Source organism: Macrobrachium rosenbergii, chromosome 33, assembly GCF_040412425.1.
Source record: "Macrobrachium rosenbergii isolate ZJJX-2024 chromosome 33, ASM4041242v1, whole genome shotgun sequence".
NCBI lineage: Eukaryota > Metazoa > Arthropoda > Malacostraca > Decapoda > Palaemonidae > Macrobrachium > Macrobrachium rosenbergii.
Window position 1 is genome coordinate 6,868,981 of NC_089773.1, and position 21,020 is coordinate 6,890,000.

The 21,020-nt window shown below is 35.9% G+C and overlaps 1 protein-coding gene across 9 annotated transcripts in view; it reads left to right on the top strand.

Moving 5' to 3' along the window:
• Nucleotides 1–21,020, top strand: part of LOC136855869 (lachesin-like) — a 112,431-nt gene that overhangs the window by 36,790 nt on the left and 54,621 nt on the right. For 6 of the 9 annotated variants that reach the window (XM_067133265.1, XM_067133264.1, XM_067133266.1 and 3 more), the window contains one exon: nt 20,743–20,830. The exons of the other annotated variants lie outside the window; for them this stretch is intronic. The gene's annotated coding sequence lies outside the window, so the exon portion shown is untranslated. The remainder of the gene's footprint in view (nt 1–20,742; nt 20,831–21,020) is intronic. 9 annotated transcript variants of the gene reach the window in all.

Below are 21,020 nucleotides of genomic sequence, written 5' to 3' on the forward strand. Positions count from 1 at the left end.
GGAAGGGAGGGGGAGGGGAGGGTCATTTAAAGCTCTGTTTAGCACCCCCCTCCCCCACCCCCGTCCCAAAAGATTCGAAAGCTATCAGGAGGAACTAAAAAAAAAAATGTGTTTTAGATAAATATTGCTGCAGCTTGGTGTTGTGTGACGGTATCAGGGCGGGCCATCGGTGACATATGGGCTAACTTAGGGTGTCCCTAGCCAGCCATTGTCTCTCTGTCTCTCTCACTCTCTCTCTCTCTCTCTCTCTGTATCTTTTCATCTAGCACCCCACCACCTCTCTCTCTCTCTTTCTCTCTTTCCCTCTGGCCTTTTGTTAATCCTTTTGATTTCTAAGCCTGTCTCTTCTCTCTCTATATTCTCTCTCTCTCTCTCTCTCTCTCTCTCTCTCTCTCTCTGCCTTTCTCTCTATCTTTTCTCTACCTCTCTCTAATCTCTCTAAATTTTCTCTCTCTCTTTCTCTCTTTTTTAATATCTTTGTCTGTCTCTCTCTCTCTTTTCCATCTCAATCTTTTCCTGTTTTTGTACCAATCTCTCTCTCTCTCTCTCTCTCTCTCTCTCTCTCTCTCTCTCTCTCTCTCTCTCTCTCTCTCTGAATCTGTCTCTTTCTGTTTATCTATCTCAATTTCCGTTTACCTGACTTCAATCTCTCTCTCTCTCTCTCTCTCTCTCTCTCTCTCTCTCTCTCTCTCTCTCACTGTGGCCACACTATCCATCAGAAAACTGATTTCCATCTACCTGATGAGGTTGAGACATCATAACTACTAGTGATTTGAAGATCAAGGTTACAACTGAGAGGTCAAAGATCAAGTAATAAACACTGTGTATCACAAACACGCCTCGTTTCTCTTTCATTCTCACCACGTGTCCAATCCATCTAAACCTTGGAGATTTAATAATTTTTCAAACTGGTTATACTTGTGGTGGAAACATTAAATCCTCAAGGCATTCATGGTGTTTGGTAGACACGAAACAGTCGGCCATTAATCAGGCATATATTGGATTTGGGACATCTCGCCTTTCTTTGCCCGTTCTGGGGATCGAACTCGTGTTCCTTGGGCAGGAGATGTATATTTCTCCCTGAAATTTACTTTAAAATTCTGTTGCCTTCTGATAATTAGGATGCACTTTGTCAATCTAATTTTCTGAGATTTTCTACCAGAACTTAAAGTTTTTTTAAATTTGTCTCAGAATTTAAAGTGGGATTTGAGTTAATATTCTTGAGAATTCCTTTCAGAATTTAAAATGGGATTTAGGTTAGTTTTGAGAATTCCTTTCAGAATTTAAAATGGGATTTAGGTTAGTTTTGAGAATTCCTTTCAGAATTTAAAGTGGGATTTAGGTTAGTTTTGAGAATTCCTTTCAGAATTTAAAATGGGATTAGGTTAGTTTTGAGAATTCCTTTCAGAATTTGAAGTCCTTTGTTTTTATTCTCTGGGCATTTAAAATGGGATTTGGGTTAATACTCTTTCAGAATTTCTTTAAGATTTTAAAGTGTTTTCTAAATTTCTCTCAGAATTTAAAGAAGGAGTTGGGATAATATGTTTTAGAATTTCTTCCAGAATTTACAGTTTTTTAAAAAATTTTTAAAAATTTCTATCAGAATTTAAAGAGGAATTTGGGTTAATATTTTTGAGAATTTCTTTCAGAATTTAAAATTTCTTTAATTGAAGAATCTAAAGAGGGATTGGGTGAATAATTCTCAGTATTTCTTCTAGACTTTACAGTTTTTTTTTTTATAAATGTCTATCAGAATTTAAAGAGGAATTTGGGTTTATGTTTTTGAAAATTTCTTTCAGAATTTCGAATTTCTTTAATCTAAGAATTTAAAGAGGGATTTGGGTAATAATTCTGAGAATTTTTTCCAGAATTTACAGTTTTTTATAAATCTCAATCAGAATTTAAAGAGGGATTTAGGTTAATCACTTTGAGAAGTTCTTCCAGAATTTAAAATTTCTTTAATTTAAGTATTTAAAGAGGAATTTGGGTTAATCATTTTGAGAATTCCAGAATTTACAGTTTTTTAAAAATCTCTATCAGAATTTAAAGAGGAATTTGAGTCAATCATTTTAAGAATTTCTTTCAGAATTTTCAAATTCTTTAATTTAATAATCTAAAGAGGGATTTGAGTTAACAATTCTGAGAATTTCTTCAAGAATTTATAATTTTTAAAAATCTCTATCAGAATTTAAAGAGGAATTTGGGTCAATAATGTTGAGAATTTCTTCCAGAACTGATTTTTTTGAAATTCCTTTCAGAAATCAAAGTTTTTTGAGAATTCCTTTCAGAATTCAGTTCATAATTAGGTTGATTTGCCAATTCAAAATAAACTTTTTGATAATTTATCGTCCTTTGCTGTGCAATTTTTTTTTTTATAGTTTGGTTTCCAGAGATAGCGCCAGTGCGCTGTCTTTCTAATACTCTAGCGCCAGTGCGCTATCTTTCTAATACTCTAGCGCCAGTGCGCTATCTTTCTAATACTCTAGCGCCCGCGGGCCATCTTTTTCCGCTCATTCAGCTGGCGGTTCGGCGGCGGGGTGAACGATCGCTGAGTATATATATACGCAGCTTTGCTTTTACGCGCGTACGCGCGCGCGCCCCGGGACACTGATAAATGCCTTGGAAAAGAGGTCCGAAGTCTCCACGGGCATTTTGACGTTATCACATTACATGTCCGTGACGTATGACCCTCCCCCCCCTTGCACCCTCCCCTGGGGGATCCAACCCCGGGTCCTGAAAAAAAAAAAAATATGGCTCCCCAGTCGATTTCAACAAGCGGCGGAGTGAAGTTGTGAATATCATCACAACCTATGGTTGACCGGTTGTTAGGGATTTTTAGTTAATTGTGAAAGGGTTATAGATTTTTTTGGGATGATTTGCGTATTTTGTTATTGATAATTGTTATTAATAATTAAAATTTAATTATTCTGTTATCCGAATTTTGAATTATAAAGCTATGACTGATAAGTTTTTGGTTATTAATAATTCATATATAATTATTCTGTTACCAGAATTTCAATTGACAAATTTATTGACCAATATAAAGAGATATTAGATGTTCTTATCATCGGAAATACATGAAAAATGATTTACAAATAGATCTGACACTCTTTGCAAATGTTCCTATTAATAATTACTTGTTAGAAAGAAGCCAAATTTCATTACATTGTCGCCAGAATTGTGTATTTACAAATTTTTGGCCTATAAAATGAAATTAGGCTTTTTTGAAATCTTCAGGTACATTGAGAATAATTTCTATATAGATTTTACACTATTTGCAAATTCTCCTGATAATAATTTTGTCATAAAATTACATTAAGTTATTTTTCGTTATCAGAATATTTTTTTGTTGACAAATTTATTTTCAGATGAAAATAGATTAGATGCTTCAGAGGTCATGAAATATATTTAGAGTCATTTATAAATATAATTGACAAAAATAACGAAGTGTAGTCAATTATTATCAATAAAATTCTGTTTTTTCAGTTAATTTTTTGAAATATAAAAACAAAATTCTGAATATTTTTTCTCTAGTTTTTAATGTTTACTAAATTTAATTTAGAAAAAATAACAATTTAATGTTGTTTGAAATAAGTTTTGCAATTTCGTCTTATAAATGTAAGGACTTAATTTTGTCAGCTCATAATAAGACGGTAAGAGACGTTTCGGAAGAAAACAAAATAGTTTCTTTATTTTAGATAGTTTTATTATAAATTTTTAGCAAAAAAAAAAAAAAAATTTTATTTTACGTTTAGTCTTTCGCTAAACAAATATTGGAATTTAGTTTTTACTAAAATTAAATATTTTTTTCAAAGTTTCGGTGTCTGGTAATGCAAAATTTTGTTAGGGATAATTAGGAATTTTAAATTTAAATTGTAGTATTCTGTTGACAGTTGAGATTATATATATATATATTTATATATATATGATTTATATATATATATATATTTATATAATATATAAATATATATATATATATATATATATATATATATATATATATATATGTATATATATATATATATATATATATATATATATATATATATATATATATATATATATATATATATATGTGTGTGTGTGTGTGTGTGTGTGTGTAATTGTAATAGCCACAATGCCCTTTTAACTTCAGAATTCTTCGAGCTTTTTTGAATAGGCATATATATATATATATATATATATATATATATATATATATGTATATATATATATATATATATATATATATATATATATATATATATATATATATATATATATATATATATATATATATATATATATACACACAATAATAAAAAAAAATCAAACAACAAATGAAGGTAATAAGAGTATTGATTTAAGTAAGGTAAACTGAATCTAACATAAAAAAAATATGAGAAGATAATTAACAAAACAAAGACGTGTTAAAACTATTGCATGAATAATGTTTTATTCACTTGTCAAAATTTGCCATAAGTAAAGATAATATAAGTATATAAATATATAGTAATATAAATTAAACAATTTTTTTATTACTGAGGTATTAATAAGCATCATTATAAATAAAATGAGTAATTGCAACTCAAATTGTTTTGCAAATCCGTACGATATAGATCTACAAATTAAGCAATACATTTTTTTGTAATATTACATTGAAATTGTATTATTTGATCGTAATATTGTAAAATAATGTATTGCTTATTCCACGATTTTGTTTGTGCAAAATGAAGTAATGAATGATTAAAATTCTATTTGCAAGTTTTTTTTTCAGTTAGTTAAAACCCTTATTAAAAATTTTAGTTGACATTAAATTTCATTTTTTCAAAAAAATTGTTACTTAATCAGAAAAATATTTATATTCATTTAAATACTCTCTCTCTCTCTCTCTCTCTCTCTCTCTCTCTCTCTCTCTCTCTCTCTCTCTCTCTATATATATATATATATATATATATATATATATATATATATATATATATATATATATATATATATATATATATATATATATATATATATATATATATATATATATATATATATATATATATATATATATATATATATATATATATATATAGAGAGAGAGAGAGAGAGAGAGAGAAGAAGAGAGTTATTCCCTATAACTCACAGTAATATCAATAAAGTTCAAACCCTCACAAAAGATTAAAAATATCCTATCACCTAATTTCCAGGTCGCAACGTCCCACACACAGTTAAAGAGAGAGAGAGAGAGAGAGAGAGAGAGAGAGAGAGAGAGAGCACCAATTTCCTTGGTTGAATGGCGTGTTTTCTAGAGATATACAACAGTTCCGTTTTTTCCACTTCCTCCAGAGGGCATTCTGTTTTGCCCTTGCCCTGCGGGAGACGGGTAATGGGTAAGGGAAATGAGTAAGGGAAATAGGTAGCAGAGGTAAGGTCAAAGGTGAGGTCAGCTGAGGTCATGAGACAATCAAGTTACCCATGTCCCATTAGAAGACATCCTATTATTATTATTATTATTATTATTATTATTATTATTATTATTATTATTATTATTATTATTATTATTATTATTATTATTATGGCACTCAGCAAGTCTATTTTTTGGGGGGGGATGAGGTTGTTAGCCCCGTGCCCTTCTATACCCTGGCTGAATATTGCCCTGAACAGTGGACTAACTACCAGGTGCATTTTTCATAAGATGGGCAATTATTATTATTATTATTATTATTATTATTATTATTATTATTATTATTATTATTATTATTATTAATTGAAACTTTTAAGGGCAGAAAAAGCTTTTTGTAGACAGAAAACTTAAGCTTCAATTCACGTCTGCGAATGAAGAAGAGAATTAAGATTGAAATTAAAAAATAAAAATTTAAAATAAAAAAAAATCACTAGTGGGTCTGCCCTTCTCCCCTCCCCCTCCCTAGATTCTACTTTCTCAGTTTCTCTCCCTTTTCTCTTTATTTCTATTTTTTTTTTTGCCCGACTCTGTTCCCATTTCTCTCGCCCCTCTTCTGACAATTATGTAACAACGCTACTCGGAGCTGTTGCGTTATTTGCCGGGGAATTAATGTTGGGTTGCGTGATGAATTTCAATGGAGTTATCACTTGTCTGTCAATCTCTGTCTATCTATTTCTCTCTCTCTATCTATCTTTTTGTTTATCTTACATCTACCTATATCTTTATTTATATATATACTGTATATATATGTATATATATATATATATATATATATATATATATATATATATATATATATATATATATATATATATATATATATATATATATATATATATATATATATAAATTCATACATATATACATATTACAAAAATGAAAAGTAAAACATTATTATTATTATTATTATTATTATTATTATTATTATTATTATTATTATTATTATTATTATTATTATTATTACAAAATAATTAACCTAATTACCCACACAACCTCATCTGATCCAAATTTATAGTCGAACTAGCTGGCAAACCCGGCCCTGCCTGGGAAAACTCTGAAGGTCTTACAAAAATTTTCCTGCACCTCTTTGTACTGACTGTCCCATCTATCCATGTATGACTGTGGTGACTGTCCCTTTTATCCAGGTATTGCTGTGGTGACGGTCCCTTTTATCCAGGTATTGCTGTGGTGACTATCCCTTTTATCCAGGTATCACTGTGGTGACTGTCCATTTTATCCAGACAGTACTGTGGTGACTTTCCGCCAGTTATTAATGTGGTGACTGTCTCATTTATCCAGGTATTACTGTACCGTCTGTCTCTATTATCCAGGTATTACTGTGATGACTGTCCCTTTTATCCAGGTATTACTGTGGCGACTGTCTAAACCTTGATGCAGAATTATTAATCACAGGAAAGGAAAGCATTTTCAGTCATATATTTCTATGGGATCGGGTACATGAAATGAGGTATGACAAACCTGTAGAGTTTATTTACCACATACGTTGCAAAGGGAAGGGGATGGGGCGGGGGTACGGGTTTGAAACCTACCCTGATATCGAAGTTGGGTCAAATGATGGTCACAAGCGGTTCGGATACAGCATACAAACATACAAACATACAAACATTCACTTTTATATATAAGATAATACAAAAATATTTTTAAAACCCCCCAAAAATGTCTTATTGTATTCTTGCTTACCTGTGCATAGAGCATCTACACCCGTCCATATTTTCCAACTCTCCTTTTTTTCAAATTTATCAAACCCATTCCCCTTCCCCTACCTAACAGCAGGAACAGCAGAAGCAGGAGAATTCATCTCCCACAACAATTAAACACACACACACACACATACACACACGGAAACTAACACTAAAAATGCAGAACTATTATTAGTAAATTGATTGCGCGCAACAGAGAGAGAGAGAGAGAGAGAGAGAGAGAGAGAGAGAGAGAGAGAGAGAGAGAGAGAGGGGCCAAAGTTGCAAACAACGCTCAATTACCCCTTCAGAGCGGCGAGGCTGGTCCAGCATAATTGTGACAGCGGCAGCTGCCTGCTCCTGCTGCTGCTGTTGCTGCTGCTGCTGCAGCTGCAGCAGTGCAGCATTGGCAGCTAAGGCTGGCTGCCTGTCTGCATGCAGCAGCATCCTTTTGTCTCCTCTGTCTCTCTCTCTCTCTCTCTCTCTCTCTCTCTCTCACAGACATCAATTATATTTCATCTATCTATCTCATAGACACATATACATTCTCTCTCTCTCTCTCTCTCTCTCTCTCTCTCTCTCTCTCTCTCTACGTAACTTCTATCCAGGGAGGACCCTGGACAGTTGGAGGGAGTTGACCCAAGCTGACCCTACCTTGACCCTCCAAGGACTGGACAGGGCCAAGAAGGACTCGAACCTCTAGAGTCCCTTTGCAAGGGAGACGCGGTTCCTTGAAGACGTGGGGCCTGAGGCTGGGGTTTGAAAGCTCTCCTTCAGGAAATCTTTTTCCTCTCCCGCCGGGGCGATCCTCCTCAGGTTTCCTTCTTCAGGATGACTGTTTCCTTCTTCAGGTGGCCATTTGAGGTGGTTCTCATCCTGCAGGAGGTGGAGGTGCTGCTCAAGGGCGGCGAAGTTCTCTTCCTTCTTGAGGTGGTCATTTTCTTCCTGCAGGAGGTGCCTGAAGAAGGGAGGCGTCCATCTCTTTCCTTCTTCAGGTGGTCATTTGAAATGGTCATCTTTCTCCTGCAGAAGGCACTGAAGAAGGGAAGCATTGATCTCGTCCTACTTCAGGCATTCATTTGAGATGATCATCTTTCTCCTGCAGGAGGCGCTGAAGAAGGGAAGCATTGATCTCGTCCTACTTCAGGTGTTCATTTGAGATGATCATCTTTCTCCTGCAGGAGGCGCTGAAGAAGGGTGACATCAATCTCTTTCCTTCTTCAGGTGGTCATTTGGGATAGCCACCCTCCTGCAGAAGGCTCTGTAGAAGGGAGACGTCAGTCTCCTGATGGGGCGTGTATCTGTTTCACTTCTGATTCTTTTCCTGTACGTTTGTCGAAACGTGAAGAGTTAATTTATATAATTTGACGGCCGTTGGAACAGCAATTGTTTAGCTGTTTCAATAATAGTAATAGCCTCCGCACTAGTAATAAATAGCGCAGGCATGAAGCAGCTATTGTTAACAATCAGATCACGGTTATATTTACTGTTGTTATCTGTTGTTGTAGTTAATACATTTTCCGGTTATAAATTTGTGCTCTATCTCAAACAGATTTCGGGCCAAATCAAAATCAATTTGGATATATTTTATCAGGAGGTCATATATATATATATATATATATATATATATATATATATATATATATATATATATATATATATAAGATATATATATATATAAGATGGGGCACCTTTGACCTCACCTATTTGACCTTTTTCTCTTTATTTCTTTAAGGGAAACATTAGGATAGGGCAGAGTTCCAGATCTCTTTTATTTAGGCTTTTATCCCATAGAACTTCATGACCACAGTGCCCTAAGGGATGAGGTTGCTAGCCCTATACCCCTCGTTTGCCATGGCTGCGACCAACAACATTCAACCAGCTGCCAGGTACAAAGTCACTGCTTTATTTCGCGAGATGAATCTGTTAATCAAAGCAGTGAATTGGGTACATGGTGGTCGGTTGATTAATGTGGTTGTAGCCGAGGTTGGTGAAGGGCACTTACATACTTTATTGTTTATTTTTTCTTCTTCTTCTTAGCTTAATCCTCAGTCGGGGTCGCTGTTTTTAATGTATGATTCATAATTAATTGTATAACTTCATATGTTACATGAGAATAAAATGAAAGGAGGTTATAGAATGATAGACAGATAGATAGATAGAGAAGAGATATAGACTATTATATAGAAAGATAGATAGATAGATAGATTGGTGAATAATTTCATAACTAACAAGAAAATATGATGAATAGAGGTTATAGGAAGAAAGATAGATACAGATAGACAGATATAAAGAGAGAGAGAGAGAGAGAGAGAGAGAGAGAGAGAGAGAGAGAGAGAGAGAGAGAAAACAAGCGGAGTGAATTAGGAGTAACAATATTTATGGAGTGCTTCCCTGAAACGCGGGGTCCCCTTATCATAACACAGGGACAGGTAATAGGGTGGTTCTGGGGGGCGGGGTGCCCTGGGACAGAGGAAAAAGGTAAGCCCCCCCATTTTTTGGGGGGGCAGAAGATCCCACTACTACTACGTACCTTTAGGAGAGAGAGAGAGAGAGAGTGAGAGAGAGAGAGAGAGAGAGAGAGAGAGAGACCCTTCATTTAGATTTTTTGGACCTTTGCGAAAGGTCCTCACCATACATATATAGGAGAGTTAGAGAGAGAGAGAGAGAGAGGGAGAGAAAAAGGCAGAGAGAGAGAGAGAGAGAGAGAGAGAGAGAGAGAGAGAGAGAGAGAGAGAGAGAGACCCAACAAAAGGAGAGAAAGATAAAATCCAGAGAAAGTGAGATTGAAAGCTAATATTCAAAAATTTAAAATGAGAGAGAGAGAGAGAGAGAGAGAGAGAGAGAGAGAGAGAGAGAGAGAGAGAGAGAGAGAGAGAGAGAGAGAGAGAGAGAGATAACCCATTTTGGACGAAAAAGATGACACTCAGAAAAGGGTAAAAATGGCGGGAAATAAACATGAATAGAAGGGAGAAAGTGGAGTGACAAAAAAGTGGTCCTTTTTTGGGGGGTGAGGCCAAGAGAATGAAGTGAGGAGGAGGAGGAGGAGGAGGAGGAGGAGGAGGAGGAGGAGGAGGAGGAGGAGGGAGGAGAGAGAGAGAGAGAGAGAGAGAGAGAGAGAGAGAGAGAGAGAGAGAGAGAGAATCTTATAATTCCGAGATAAATCCTTTAAAATAGTTTCTTATTATTATTATTATTATTATTATTATTATTATTATTATTATTATTATTATTATTATAGAATGAATAAGCCTCTCTTCCCCTTATGGGAGTCATTGTTACACCTATCAAGCCACCTTATCCCACATTTGCATGGTCAAGCAACCGTTTCTCAACGTTTTATTAATCTTATGATAAAAGTGTAATTATAAGAGAGTGAATGATGTACCTGGTAGTTAGTCGAATGTGTTGTGCTGGTATTGTGGAATAAAACCATGGGCCTAGCAGCCTCATCCCAGGGCAAGTTTAACTACAGCCCACCAGTCCACCCAGCAAAAGGTACCGATATTTGTTGAGGTCAGTTGAGAGGGGGTGTGATGCTAGCAACCTCACTCTATAGACGGTTGGTGAACATGCCTGGCGGGGAGAGAGAGAGAGAGAGAGAGAGAGAGAGAGAGAGAGAGAGAGATGACCAGCCGGCCAGCATCAGCATCAGCAGCACCCACGATCTCGTTAACTGGCTGCGTGAGTGAGTGTGTTCGTATGTGTGTGTGCGTGTGTGTGAGAGAGAGTGAGGCAGCACCTGGTCAGAATAGAGATGAGATGAGTAGAATACTCCTTAATGAGGTCCAGGGGGTTTGACTCCACAACACAAAAATGGCCATGATGATGATGATGATGATGATGTTGTTTCGACCTTGTTCTGCTTATTTATGATCAGGCCCGTCCTTCCTGGTCGGTCCTGTGACGTCAGGACACAGGTACGGACCAGGTGAGAGAGTTTGAGATTAGTATTAGCCTTCTAATTAATCCTATTTTCATTTTGTGCTTAAATAAGGGAGGTAGCTGGGATTCATGATGGCCGCCTAAATGGACGACAAAAAGCTTTCGCGTGATCTAATCATATGTCTCTATGAAAGACACTTGTAGGAAAAACTCATTAACAAACTTGCTGTAGTGTTATCAACAATTCCTTTGTTGCTTATCTTACAAAAAAACTCATTAACGAAATGTTTTTGGTCCGAAACATCTGTATATTATTTGGGAAAAGATTCAGAATCTACAAAATAATTGGCAAAATACAGTATCATATTGTCTTTCATTTTTCAAAATCCGAAAAATTTGTCGACGAATCGTTTCGTTGCTATGAAATGTCTATAAAATAATAAAAATTCTAATTTTGCAAAATTATTGACAAAATAATGCGTAGTTTTTTTTGCAGCGTGCATTTAATGTTCGGTTAAAATGTGAACATCTTGCAAAGTCTAACTGTTGATAAAGTGCCTGGTTTCTCGTGAAAAATAATTGATAATTTGATATTTTATCTGATAGACCTCAGGTCTGAAAATTATGCAAATAACAAGGGAACAATCAGCTTTTGGTATTTCAGGGAAAAAATTGTTTAACGAGCCTAAGGCCCATGGGAATTTGAAAAACTTTAATATCAATGTTTGTTTGAATGATAACTAAGTTTCTAGCAAGCCTAAGGCCTAAAACAACTTGAAAAACTTTAAAAGCAGTGTTTCTATCTGATAACTTATCTTTTAGCAAGCGTAAGACCCAAAGGAACATGAAAAACTTGAAAATCTTTGTTTTGCTAGATATAAAATAGATTCATCCAGACTTAAGTCCTATGAGAAAAGGAACCATTAGAAAATGATTGTTTCTAAGTTGCTGATAAAAAAAATTGTGAATTTTTTAGGCTTATGAAAAATTTTTTTTTTTTATATTCGAAACTCCTGAAGAAAAATTAAAAAAACAAAAAATTACTTCATCAAAACAAAACCATGATAAAATAATGTTCTGTTAGCTGAAGAAAACTCATGAATTAAAATAAATAAAATATAAGAATTTTTGCAAATTTTTCGTCTGTAAAAAAATCAGAATGAAAAAAAAAGTTTTTGCTAAATTAAGCCAAGCAAAAATACACGTAGATAAAACCTTATTATAAAAATAAAAAAAAAAACACAAAAACTCCGTCTCACCAAAACAGAAAACCTTGAAGAAAAACAAGAAAAAAACCAAAGATCCTTTAATTTTAGTGTGTCAGGTTTCCTGAAGAAAATAGGAAGAAGAGGAAGAAGAATATAAAAAGTTGTTTGCTAAACGTCAGTCCTTTGAATCCTGCCGAAGGAATTCTTTCTCCCTCCCTCCCTCTCTCTCTCTCTCACGCTCCTAGGGACAGTCACGAGTTGGGAAAAAGGATCCCACGAGGGGGACAATGGCCTCGCCTCCTAAAAAAAACTTTGGCCTTAAAACAACGATTAAAAGCAAGAAAGTTTATTCCCCAAATCATCAAAAAAAAAAAAAAAAAAAAAAAAAAATGGCTCTCTCTTGTCTGTAGGGAATACCCCTTTTTCCCATCTCTCTCTCTCTCTCTCTCTCTCTCTCTCTCTCTCTCTCTCTCTCTCTCTCTCTCTCTCTCTCTCTCTCTCTATATATATATATATATATATATATATATATATATATAATGTATAATTATACCTAGACATATATGAAGATAAAAAGGCCTATAGAAAACTATTTACACGTTGCAACTATATATATATATATATATATATATATATATATATATATATATATATATATATACATATATATATATATATATATATATATATATATATATATATATATATATATATATATATATATATATATATATATATATATATATATATATATATATATATATATATATATATATATATATAGGACGACGAAAAGGAGGTGATACATATTCAGCTTTATTTACCGCCAACGTTTCAAAGCATGGCTTCATCATCAGGGCTAAAATACAAAAATAACAACAATTAAAATCAGTACAAAGGACTCAGTAAAATCATTAACGTTAAAATGTAGTAGATATTAAAACCGAAACATAAAAGTTAAAACCAACCTAACGCCTCAAGAAAAGAAAACTGAGTGACCGAGAAGGGCACCAAAGGACGAAGAGAACTCTTAAGCAATAAACAGAGGGGCAGAAGAAGACTGACTATTCAAAGATGGAACCAGTTGTTTGATGGTTAACGACTCGAGGATATGGAGAGAAGTTTCATCAGCAGCTTGCTCTAAGATTTGAAAATGTTCATAGGAAATACAAGCTCTGCATTGTTTAGAATGTTCCCTTATGTTAGAAAACTCCTTCTTACTCAATGTACACCTGTTCTATGGCTAACGCCACGATGAGAGTCAACTCGTACTTTTCAGCATTCTTTTGTGGGACGATTACATAACTTATCATAAGGTTGGGAACAGTGTCTTTAAATCTAAAAAGAGAGCCAATTGTTCTTGGATTACTTAGAACAGGTTTGGGATTGAGACAGTAAAAGTATTTCTTTAAAATCTGCCTCAGCGTAGTTAAAAATTTTTCATCGTTCCCATGAAGATTTTCAAATCTTAGAGCAAGCTGCTGATGAAACTTCTCTCCATATCCTCGAGTCGTTAACCATCAAACAACTGGTTCCATCTTTGAATAGTCAGTCTTCTTCTGTCCCTCTGTTTATTGCTTAAGAGTTCTCTTCGTCCTTTTGGTGCCCTTCTCGGTCACTCAGTTTTCTTTTCTTGAGGCGTTAGGTTGGTTTTAACTTTTATGTTTCGGTTTTAATATCTATATTTTAACGTTAATGATTTTGCTGAGTCCTTTGTATTGATTTTCATTGTTGTTATTTTTGTATTTTAGCCCTGATGATGAAGCCATGCTTTGAAACGTTGGCGGTAAATAAAGCTGAATATGTATCACCTCCTTTTCGTCGTCCTATATATATATATATATATATATATATATATATATATATATATATATATATATATATATATATATACTGAATTAGTATCTGGTAACTGGTCGCCTGTAGCAGTTCTCATCAAAGTCAAAGACAGAGATGGACCTGGTATGGCTAGCAACCTCACCCCAAATTCAATAGTGAGAACGAGTAGGGTTGCATCATCTGAACTTTCTCTCTCTCTCTCTCTCCCTGTCACATCTATCAACTCTGTGAAAATACAACAACGTACAAAGTTTCATTGACCACTTTATTTCCCATGTTTGATAGAAATTCCACTGCAAGCCTTGAACCCTGAAGGGGAAACAAATGAGGAATCTTTAACGATGACCTTTTATTTAAGAATGCGCTCGAATCCAACCTAAGCAAGCGAGGTTCATTCATTTACTTGACCAATTCAGGGAGCAGGATTTTGTAAGACCCTTGGGAATAGGAACAAGAAGTAGGAGAAGCCTTGGGAATAAGATCCTGCTATGACCATTGGGAACAGATCCTTACAGAGTCCTGGGAATGGTATACCAGCTAAAACAAGAAAAGAGGATCCCTTTTGACCTATGGTTATAGGACTCTACGGAACCCTGGAACAGGATCTCGTTGAGGAAATATATGTAGGACCCTAGCGAGGTCGTAAGAGCAGTATCCTTCAGGAACCGTGCCAATAGGATCCTGTAGTGCCGTAGTTGTAGACGCCCCCCCCCCTAAAAAAGGTTAAGAAAGAGCATCCTATTGAAGTCTTACGGAGCCGTGGGAGGGAAGATCCTTCAGAGGACCGCGTAGGATGCCGGAGGTAAGGAAGAAGGAAGGCGCCGAAGGAGCGCTTACGCTGTCGCAGACGATAAGAAAATTGACGTCTTACGCCTTGATGACGAAGGATTTGATCGCCTTAATTGGCCTCTCTCTCGTCTAATTAAGGACCTCCAAAGCTCTCCTGATCACTCATTAGGACCTGGCTTCTTAAAAGGACTTTTCCCCCGCTCTCCTTGCCTCGTCGAGGTCAATTGAAGGATTTCCGGAACGTAATGACGTCGTTATGAATGACGGCTGTACCACGACGGTAAAGACAATCGGTGTAATTTCCTTTTTAGTTTTTGTTTTAATACACTGCAAGAGTAATTAATTACATTATTTTATATTTTCCCTTCTGACAGAGGTACCTTAATTCTCATTGATATTCTGGTCCCGGGCTGAAGGACGGCCGAGTCTCAGTATGGATGTTCGTGACCTGTAGAATGTTTTTGTTAGACGAAGAAAATTTATTATTATTATTATTATTATTATTATTATTATTATTATTATTTTTATTATTATTATTATTACAGAAGCCAAAATATCATCAACCCATATTCCATCTACTGAAGTTTAAAAATTTCCGGCAAGTATAAAAACAAGCACATACAAGAAATACAACCAGAAACAACAATAACAAACAACAAAACAACACCCGTACAACAACCACAACTCCTTCAACAAGGAAACGGTAAAACAAGAAACAAAAAAAAAATGAGCTTTAGTTTTGCCTCAAAGTTAGCAGTCGAAACGGAACGGGTCAGATCAGAGTTGCTACTGTTGTTTCTCTTGTTGCGGGTTGTTGTTGATGATAGATAGACGATACCCTTCACGCACAACAACAACAACATTATTATTTTGCGTTTTCGTGCAATTATAAGGACCGAAACACCTGCAATTAAGAACTTGATTGGTTTATCGACCTGTGATTTTGGGCTGCGGGAAGACGGGGGTTGGAAACTGCCGGTTTTACGCATTCAGTTTTGCCTCTGTTTTGATTTGGTCTTTTGTTTACGTTTTGTCGAGCTGCTTCATCTTCTTCTTCTTCTCAAGGTCTTTAGAAAGCGGAGCAAGTCCTGATTGAGGTATGTCCATCAGTGGATTGAGGAATCATAATCTTTGTAACGCCTCCTCTCTCCTCAGGGGTTTTTGAATAGATGAATTATTAGGTGGTCTTTGAAATATACGGTTTCTCTATCTCTCTCTCTCTCTCTTTCTCTCTCTCTCTCGCGCTCGATCCACTCATGAGGAACCAAGAGCTTTGCAACACATCTCCTCTCATCGATGGGGATTTTGAGTCTGAATTTGTAGTCTTTGAACTATATAACTCTCTCTCTCCCTCTCTCTTTCAAGAAACAGCATGGGTGTGAATTATGTATCTAGTCAATAGACGACTGTTGTGTGACGCAGCTGTAGAGAGAGAGAGAGAGAGAGAGAGAGAGAGAGAGAGAGAGAGAGAGAGAGAGAGAGAGAGAGAGAGAGAGGTACAGTCTGAATCAGTAAGCCACAAATACGAAAAGTAATTACTGATTTTGAAAAGGAATACATATACTAGCAAAGACTGAGGTACTTGTTGGCTACTCAACTGGGGTGAATTGCAGTCAAGGTTATATAAAGGGGAGGGGTCTAGCATCCCCATCCCAGAAAGCAATATAAAAGGAAGTCTGGTCATTCATGATAAATAAAACGGTTTCGAAACTTGGCGTCAGTTCAGAAGTTAGATATTGCAAATCTTTGCCAAAATGTAACGTCAACTGAATCGCCTGGAGAGATTAAAAATGCAATAAAGAAAGATAAATTCCCTTTCTACTTAATCCATCATCAACCGAACCGCCAGAATAAGAGAGGAAAGAGAGAAGAAGAAAAGAAAAAATCTCCCAAGCGATTAACTCTCGTCATCTTCGTCGCAATGTAAACAATGCCGGTCTCTGACGACGGCGATTTAAGCGCGCGCATAATATCAACAGACCGAGCCCGGCCTCAGATGGCATAAACAGTCAAACAGCCGCGGTAGAGGGCTATTAACATAATCAGATATTGGGTCTCCGCTAAACCGATTGGCATTTTTGTTGCAGAGAGAGAGAGAGAGAGAGAGAGAGAGAGAGAGAGAGAGAGAGAGAGACTGATGGCTGATTGGGACAGCTGGTCTTAATGCGTTTGGTGCAACTGGCTTTTCAGGGTGGTGTTTCATTTCGGTCTAGGGTTTTGGAGGTAGCCAGGCCGATACTCTCTCTCTCTCTCTCTCTCTCTCTCTCTCTCTCTCTCTCTCTCCTCCTCCTCCTCCTCCTCCTCCTCCTCCTCCTCCTCCTCCTCCTCCTCCTCCTCCTCCTCCTCCTCCTCCTCCTCCTCCCTTCTTCTTCTTCTTCTTCTTCTTCTTCTTCTTCTTCTTCTTCTTCTTCTTCTTCTTCTTCTTCTTCTTCTTCTTCTTCTTCTTTTCTCTTTTCTTCTTCCTATCTTTTCTCTTTCGCTTTTCGTTTTCTCTTAAGCCCATTCTTCTTCTTACAGTTTTTATGGGTTCCGTAGCCCCTTGATCTTCATGTTAAAGAATAGCTGAGACACAAGTCGTTCTGGGATGAAGCTGCCCGCCCTATGCCCTTCTCCACCCCGCTTGTGACCCACAGTACGCGACTAACTACCAGTGTATATAAAAAAATCGGCTCCTTCATGGCGAAAAGGGCAGGGCATGGGAGGTGAATGCTGCCCATCAAATAGCGTTGTATGGTAAAAGGAGCATATGTTTTACAACACAAACATAATTGGTTGCTAATCAATTTTTGCCAATTATTAAAGGCCCTCGTAATTTTCTAGCATTTAACAACAATAAAACAACACGTTTATTCTTAAACGTGACAAAAAAATTTCCAGCGCTCATTCCTTTTGTTTTTTAGGGCTGAAGATGTTGAAGGAGCTGTCAAAACACTCACTGACTCATTAGGAGTCTGTCGCCTTACAAACAACATGGAAGGAAGTCCTCGTTTCCGCATTGTTCTTCATCCACAGGCTCGAGAAATCGTTCAAGGTTCGTACTTTTCTAAAGAAAAGGCAAACCGTGGACCCATTGTGGATATCAGAAAACACTGCAACGCGCCTGAAGTCAGCAGGATTTGCAAAAGAAGGCAAAGAACGGAAAAAATGCGGCACAGCAATTTTCGTGGAACGGGGAGAAGCATCAACCGAGAACTGGACAGATTTCGACAATTTTGACGAGAGCGTTTTACGTAGAACTGTTTTGAGACTTTTATGTAAGGAAGGAAGTACCAACGCTTGATTTAATCAGAGAAAAAGAAGATATATTGAAAAATGTTATGAATACTCTTACTGGAACGAAACGAGGGACCATATTATGAATAGATGATAAATTAAATAGCTGCCGATAATCTTGTCGTAACCTATGTATTTTATGCTGCGCTCTCTTATCTGTCTACACAACAATCCTTTTCAAATGTCAATAGAAATCTCTCTCTCTCTCTCTCTCTCTCTCTCTCTCTATTAAATGATATATATATATAAATTAATTTTAATACCCCCAAGTATACTTAGGCCAAGGAGGTTAAACCCCCTTGAAGAAGCACGGATTAAAAGGGTAAATGGGAAGTAGGCCTTTAAAAACTAATAAAATACATTTGGCAACGTGGGGACAACGCCTAATTTTTAGGCGCCGATAGAGTTATAAACACACAGGTCAACGGAGTTAAAAGGAATATTACTCAAACAGAAGACACTGGTTAGATGGAATGAAATAAGACTTTTAGTCATTTTTTATACTAAATTGAAGGATGTTACCATTATGCTTCCACGGTTCTTTTTTTCCCTTGTTTTACGACCCACTTAAGTCGACTGACCACCGTTTAGTGTCTGAGGAAATGAAGAAGAAGCCAAAAGAAACCAGAGCTTATTTGGTACATGGAACACCTAGGATTCATCACATTGAACGACAAGCCTTTGCTTTTGTCACTAACTATCTTCGCGCTTTATAAATCTCATTTGTCATACGATTTCTGTGTCTGTATCAGAATTAAATAGAAATTACAACTTATTAAATGAAATATCAGAAATTAATTTTAATTTTAGGTAATTTAACATAAAAATTCGGCATACGGAAAAACTAATAAAATAAAATTTGTGGACGAGAATTTTTACCTCGTATAAACGGCGTTCAAGTTATTAGGTATTCCCAAACAATTTACCTTTGAAAGTGCCTAGCACTCTATGAGCTGATACACAGTAAACAATTCATGTATATAAATGAATGTCAACGGTAATGTTAATGATTATGTATTCATTAGAAAAAATATTAAATTTTCACATGAATTCTTGGGACAATTGGGAGATGGAGAAAGACGCCCAGTAATAATAATAATAATAATAATAAAAAAAAAACTTCCACCAACCCAATTAAAGTCAGCCTCATAGGCAGCAATATTTCATGATATTTCCAATATTATTACCTTTCTCGTGTAACTTTCATGCAAGAAATTATTAAGATATCATACCTTTTACTCGTGTAACCAGATATCTCTTTCTTTTTCTACAGTGGGATAAAACATTATTATTAAGCCCATCGTTCGTTTGTGATTGATGTGTGGATTGTTTGATACGGGCTCGTCTTTCGTGTGGTTTTATCCCTACATTATCAGAATAAATCAGAATGTTTAGATCTATAAGTGTGAAGGTTCTTTGCTTATATAACATTACATCTGAATATGATATATAGCCTCCTTTTCATTCTGAATTTCTGTTACTCGCAATATCTCTGTGCCCTGACTTACAAGCACCTGGTTTTAAATCCGATTCCTCTGTATGTTTAACTGAAACTTCACGTAAAAGTACGCTATTTGAAAACCCTCTTTTTTTTAAATGTTTATTGCATTTCAACTTATTCACCAGAAATGAGACTATCTTACCTACCCACGAATTTAAATTTCTTCTGGGTTGTCAGAGCAGATTTCTGACTTTCCACTTTTGCATCGTAGAATTAACAAATGACTTTATCGCCTTCGGGATGATGGCTAAGGAAAGGAATAAAAAGCTTCAAAATCCGAAAAGGAAACGAAGAGAAAAAACGCCTTTTATTCTTAGGCCTATATTGCAGGGATTTATTGACGGGACGAAATATTTACTTCAGTATGTCATCAGAAACTTTGGGTGCTCTTTTTGTGGAGTATGGAAAGCTTGAAAAATATGATTACGAGATATACCATGTTGAAAATAGTTCCTAAATTCGGAAATGGAATGATCTTCCCAGAGAACGTTCATGACAACAAGTGTAGGAAAAGCGCAGAGACTGTACAATGCCTCCCAGATTTGGGGAACTTCAGGTTTAATGAAATACGACAAAGGCTGATGCAGGAAGTAAGGAAAAACAAAAATACATAAGCAGATGTGAACTAATAATCGTATATCGAGACATTTTTAAACAAACAGGTGCAAAAAAGTACAATGAATAAGCTAAATTTAACGAGGAAATGACTTTCAATAATTCCAACACATTATTTTAAGGAAAGTGATGAAGATTCCTGGCTGACAGGTTATGAAGACTATATTTTTATGTTATATTATTAATGCTAGTTCCAGGACACACACACACACACACACACACACACACACACACACAGAGAGAGAGAGAGAGAGAGAGAGAGAGAGAGAAGCGTTTGTAGCATTACAACTTATGTGAACGACTTAACCAAACTGTATGGGGAGACAAATTAAACGGCGAAACGAGGAGTGTTGTGTCCGTAGACTTTCTCAAGCGAAGTTTGGATAATCAATAACATTATCGATTTTTTCTCCTCCTCTCTCTCTCTCTCTCTCTCTCTCTCTCTCTCTCTCTCTCTCTCTCTGCTGGATTCTCAGTTCTTCTTCTTCTTCGTTTCAGGTTGAGGATGAGCCAAAAACACCAGCCGAGGACACCAGAGCAAACCAGGACGAGATAGAAGGAAGAATATGTTACCCCTCGTTTTCTGGTACGTCACTCGTTGATATTTCTTCAACATTATCTTCTCTGGGACGTTACCTCTTGATGGTTCTAGAATATTATCTTTTCTGGGACGTTAACTGTTAGTTTTACTGTAATACTGCCTTTTCAGGGACGTTACTTGTTGAAATTTCTAGAATATTATCTTTTCTGGACATTACTCGTTGATTGGCTTTTCT